Source organism: Vanessa atalanta, chromosome 20 (assembly GCF_905147765.1).
Source record: "Vanessa atalanta chromosome 20, ilVanAtal1.2, whole genome shotgun sequence".
NCBI lineage: Eukaryota > Metazoa > Arthropoda > Insecta > Lepidoptera > Nymphalidae > Vanessa > Vanessa atalanta.
Window position 1 is genome coordinate 1660437 of NC_061890.1, and position 6596 is coordinate 1667032.

Genomic DNA, 6596 nt, shown 5'->3' on the forward strand with positions numbered 1-6596 from the left:
AATTGTGCGCAGCCGAGACGTGTATATAGTATAGTGTAATAAAATTATACAAGTTTAGTAACATAACTTTTTTTTATATATATATTTATTTAATTTACAACATCCACTGGCTCACAGGTGCCTTTTTTACATTTTACTTTTATAAATTTTCGCGTTATTTTATATTTTTACTGAACATCAGCAGATCTTCGCTGGACTTCGAGCTTGTCGTCTTCTTGGAAAACGTGGCCCACACTGACATTTATTTTTTTCATTTTAAAATAATATATAAATAATCCATAATATAATAATATATAATATATAAAAAATACTGTATATAGTAGTTTTTTTTTTAGTAACATAAGTTTAAACATAATAAAAAAAAGTAGAAAGTTTATATGATATAATAAACAAAAAAATAACGTAGAAATATAAAGGTACATCAAAGGTCATGTATATGTTTATCGGTCCCTCATATATATTGATGCCGTAAAAAATTTTAACCATTCATTACCAATGTGGTACCAACCTTGGGAACTAATTAACTAACCTTTGTGCCTATAGTAGTAACACTTGCTCACGCACCCTTTAATCCGGAACAAAACAAGTCTGTACTGTAAGTACTGCTGTTTGGTGGTAGAATATTTGATTAGTTGTACCTACCCTGACGACCTTGCCTAAAGCCCTACCAACATGTAAGGGAGCTAAGTAGTCAAAAGGGTATTTTATAATTATATTCACTAACGTTTTTTGATCACTTTTTATAACAAACACTTACAACACCTAACTCGGTTACCTTCAGTTTCGTTGGCGGTGAAAGTCAGTCCTTGAGTTTTAAAATATTTACTAATGGCCCAGTGGTTACACGTGCATCTTATTTGATGATTTCGAGTTCAAACGTAGGCAATAACCACTAAATTTTCATGTGCTTAATTTGTGTTTATAATTCATCTCGTGCTCGCCGGTGAAGGAAAATATCGTAAGAAAACCTGCATGTGTCTAATTTCAACGAAATTCTGCCACATGTGTATTCCACCAACCCGCATTGGAGCAGCGTGGTTGAATATGCTCCATACCTTCTCCTCGAAGGGAGAGGAAGCCTTAGCCCAGCTGTGGGAAATTTACAGGCTGTTAATGTTAATGTATTTTCACTTATTGTTAGGGTAATGAGTAATGTCCTAATGTTGTCTTAGATTTTCGCGATTATTACTCATTGAAATAAAACCAGTTTTTAACGGATTTAATCGCGTATATTAATTATTTTAATTTTAACATCCCGACGTTTCGAGCACTTTGCAGTGTTCGTGGTCACGGGCAGACTAAGGTGACATTTGTCTGTTCGAATTAAAAGAAATATTATTTAGTGTGTAACTGTGTGACTTAATGTATTGTCAGGAATTTATAGGAAACCCACATACACCAATAAATACCTCAATGGTGACTCGCACCACCACCCTAGTCAGTTAGCTACCGTTGGCAAATCTTTGTTTCAGAGAGCTCACCATCTCTGCGATGCTGAACACCTAGAGGACGAGCTACTTCAGGTCAAGCTTGCACTCCACCAGAACAAGCTGCCCGTGCCTCGCCAGCATCGCAGAAGCCGTATCAAGCCACCCACAGTTGAGCGACAACCTGCATTTCTACCATATGTGAAGGGAGTTACAGACAGGATTGGCAATATCTTGAAGCGAGCTTCGATTAAAACCATTTACAAGCCTCATAAGAAAGTGAGCCATTTCTTGAGACCTATCAAGAGTAATATCCCTTTACAAACTGCGGGAGTATATAAACTCGAATGTGAGTGTGGTTTATCTTACATAGGTCAAACAAAGAGAAGTATCGGTACTAGGGTCAAGGAACATATAGGAGATGTCAAAAATAGGCGTTCTTCAAAGTCTGCAGTCTGTGAACATGCTCTGGATAAACCTAACCATTTTATTCGATTTGATAAACCACAGATCCTCGCTAGAGAACACAGATTCATTCCTAGAATGATACGCGAGGCTATTGAAATTCAAAAACATCCGAACTTCAATAGAGAAGATGGTTGGAGACTTTCTAACACTTGGGATCCACTTATTAAAAATTTAAAATCCCAAATCCAACAGACTGCAAGACCTAAAGATACAGTTAGTGCCTTCTGCGTGCAACCGGAACGCTACTCAAGATACCAATTAAGAAATCGTTGGCGGTAGTTGTAAATAATATTTCTTTTAATTCGAACAGACAAATGTCACCTTAGTCTGCCCGTGACCACGAACACTGCAAAGTGCTCGAAACGTCGGGATGTTAAAATTAAAATAATTAATATACGCGATTAAATCCGTTAAAAACTAGTTTTATTTCAATGAGTAATCTCTTTTTATGTACCATCAACTCATCATATATTCAACAACAACAACAAAACAGTAATTGTCTTCTTCTTTTCCTAAACTTTGTCCTAAGCTATTGAGGTTCGGGGCAACCTGTCTTTTCCTCCCATTCTATTATTTATCATCTAAACGTTCACATCCATCTCCCTCTTATCCCTCCTCAAACACTAGATCCGTGTCTTCTTAAGTCATGCTCTTCTACTCCATCTCTCTCATGTAAAATGACAAATGTATGATATAATAATTGCAATTGTTGTTCTACCGCCAAACAGAAGTATTCAGTATTGTTATGTTCCGGTTTGAAGATTAATCGTGCCAATGTATTATAGGTACGAGGCCATCATAGTGCCTATTGTACGATTTAAGGGATTATAAGGGATACAGTGCGAGTGTGTATGTATTGTGGTGACCACATCTGGTGACCCATTTGCCAGTCTACCAACCTATTTGGAAAATATATAAAAAATTACCAATACAATACTGGTATATCTGAATAAATAATTATGTAACTTTTTTACTATTCATTTTGTTAGAAAGTTAAGATTTAACGGCTTCAAAGCAACTGAATCTAGGTTTATAGTTATATAACACAACAGTTTGTTCGAATTCTAGGAAAAATTACAATATTTATGTTATGAAATGCGTTATACTGAATGTGAATGGCAGTTCTAAGCTTCCACTAATTCGGAATATTATATACGTTTCAGCGTTTGACTGCTTCGTAGGTTTAATGGCTATTTGGCTTGAGGTTCTGGGTTCAAACTCCAAATCAGACCGATGAGTAGTTATTGGGATCTTTCTATCGAATTAAGTCTCATTAACAGCCTGGAATTTGGAGTTGTAATACTTCCTCTCTTTCCGGTAGTGTCAGATTTTCTGTTCCATCAGATGTGAGACAATTGAGAGTGAGGGAATAGAGAGTACACCTGTATGTACACACACACTTTTGTACTATAATATGTCTTGACTAGTTTGCTGGTCTCTCTTGGGATTGGTCTCCGTGACCAGAAATCACTCAGAGCTGCATCATGTGCATACAAACCAATTTTTGCCACGGCGACAAACTTGAAAAAAGGCTAGGCAGTCTGCCTTTGATTTATTAAAGTGCGGAAATGTTCCCGTTAAAATAAATAATCAAATCGATGTATTTTGTATAATCAAACAGACCCGGTGTTATATCATTATAATCTTTAAGTAAGAATAATATCGAAGGAATTTTGAATCCATTCAGCAAAATTGTTTTAAAAAAACATTTGCCGAAATAACTGAATTGTGAGCCGCACACGAAACGCTACGCGCCGTGGTGGCGCTCCATTATCGCTAGGAAATTTAAATTGCGATTCATTCATGTGCGATTTTTTATTATATACATATATGTCGTTGAAACATAGTTTCTTCATGTTTGAAGTCTAAAATTCTAAAACAACTACCATAAACTTGATATAGAAAGGAACTAAGAGGGATAACATATGTTTATTTTGATCGAGAGTTTTGGTTTAGAATATAATTATATTTAACAGAAAGTGATTCTGGGACGCCTAGAACTAAAACGTCTTTAGCTATATCTTTAAATATATTTGGGTAATATTTTTAGGGGTAAGTAATGTTCTATTTGTATTATATAAATGATAAAACTATATTATCTTGGTGTAAATATATAGTTTGGTATGTGTTGGTGTTTCATGAAAGTTACGCTTTACAATCGAAAAACGTCATACTACTTTACTAGTGTGCGTGTATTTAGTAGACAACTGTTATCCACTATTTCATCGACGCGTTCTTAACCTTCACAGTCTATTTAGACACATAACTAATGAAATCCCAATAAACCAAAAGAGTAAGTTTAATAAACTACTCTTCGTTCCAATTAACTAACTAGGAAATTATGTTTTTTTGGGTTCGTAATTTGTTGATTTTCATATGGATGTGGTTGAATGAATGAATGAATGACTGATAATATAAGGTAGTTATAGGCTATAAGCTAAGTATAAGTTTGTATTGAATTATAATTAAATCGAACGAATTCATATCTTGTTTTATAATAGTATTAGGTACTGAGTTTGTTGCCGGTCCTTCTCGGTAGAATCTACATTCCGAACCGATACAAAAGTGCTTGTAAAAGCCTACTCGAATAAAGTATATTTTGATTTGATTTGATTTTCTTTAAGTTAAGCTCTAAAAAATTGACAATTAGACATCATGATCACGTGCAATTTCCTCACGATATTTTTCTTCACTAGCGAGCTCAAGATGAAAAAACACAAATTAAGCTTATTGTAATTCAGTGGTGCTTGTTTGGGCTTGAACCCGCAAACATCGGTTAACCTTTGGTACTCTCGGTATATAAAAAAACAACATTACGACCAAAATGTGAGTTACGTTGTGTGTTTTGTGTTTTTTTTTTTTTTGATTCAAACATTAAAACCAATAATAAGGCTCAAATCAAATCAAAATATACTTTATTCATGTAGGCTTTTACAAGCAATTTGAATCGTCATTTAACAAACTATTTAAAGTAAAGCTACCACCGTACCAAATACTAATATTATGCAAAAGTAACTCCGTCTATCTATCTGTTTAATTTATTTATTTGTATACATTTATTTTCTAATAATTTGATTGAATAAATATATTATAATTATAATGAACACATATTTTCTAAGATCTCTATCTGTAGAATCCATATTCCGAAGAAGTGTTATGTTTAAATTAACCTTGTAAAATTACTTACTTGATTAATATTCAAAATTGCGTGTAAGAGCCTACTTGAATGAAGCAGGTACTTATAATATAATTGGATCACTTGATACAAGGCCGTCGTTTTCTACCGAGAAACAGGAATACTAAGTATTGTTGTGTTTCGGTTTGAAGGGTGAGTGAGTTAGTGTAACTACAGACAGATGTAACATCTTAGTTCCCAACGTTGGTGGCGCATTGGTGATGTAAGGAATAGCTAACATTTGTTACAGCGCCAATGTTTGTGGATGTTGGTGACCACTGATCACCAGGTCATTGTTCCGTCCTAAGCTTACCTAAATTATATTAAAAAATGTACCAATGTACTATTCTTAATTTAAAATTTTAGTATAATTTAAGTAAATCTAGAATATTTTATTGCTGGATTCATTGGTATTTTATAGTAGATATCTATATATATCGATTGGTCAAGACATGGAGATGATTAAAATATTTGCATGCACGAATAAATCCGAAAAAGATTTTTTTTTTTTAGCCGCCTATTCGATAGGTCAAGTGTAGCTCGAATGCTATTCAAATAGGCTACGCCTCAAATCAATAAAACTGCCAAAACTCTAAGCATCTGGCGCGAATGTACGATTACAATACGCATGCGCAAATCAATGTTTCCAGAAATGAAATAATATTTACCAGCAAAATTAGGGAAGTCTTACTCGGAAAAGTCATTGTCAATTATATATTATTATTAATATATAAATATAAATCTACAAGTGGTTTGGGATATACGACACCACGTGATGTGTGGTCCAAATTAAGAACAGAGCTCACTTCATCTTAATCCGTGGATGTAAAAGACCGTAACAGCAGACGAAATGAATTAAAGTTATATGTGTGATTATCTTTATAACATCTAGTACTTTAACACCTTAAGCCGTTGCGAGAAAGTAACCAGCGAAAGCAAACCCAAAGAGCTTTCACATCTAAGGATCATGAATGTCTGCTGAACTATTATTTATAATCCTGTTTTATAAAACCAATCATTTGAACTCAACTGAATGGAATAAGTGGACAGTACCTTGATAGGATATGAATTAGAGTCCCTGAGTACTGTTTATTACTTTAACATTTAGTAATTCGTCCCTTTATTAATAATACAATTAGTTTCATATAAATATTAATAGTATATAAATAGTTATTGTTTGTGATGTGATATTGAGTTTTATTATATTATATGTTTTCTTTCTGCGAAATCACGTTAAGATAAATAGGAAGAATTGAAATTTTAATATGGCAACACCGTAACAAACGTCAAAAATAAGAAGTGGAGCGAAATTTAGGTGATGCAAGTGAATTCTTTTTAATTATGAATGAAAAAATAAAGGACAGCTATCGAATTTTTTTTAAGTCAAGCAATGAGACGTTCTAATATGTTTTTTTCAAATTTATTTTTCGAAAAATGTTCTGAATTTTTAAAAAAAGAACGTAGCGCGTGCTCGTCCAATGTGTTCTTACAATGTATCAGACATTTGTTGTAGTTATTGTGTTGTG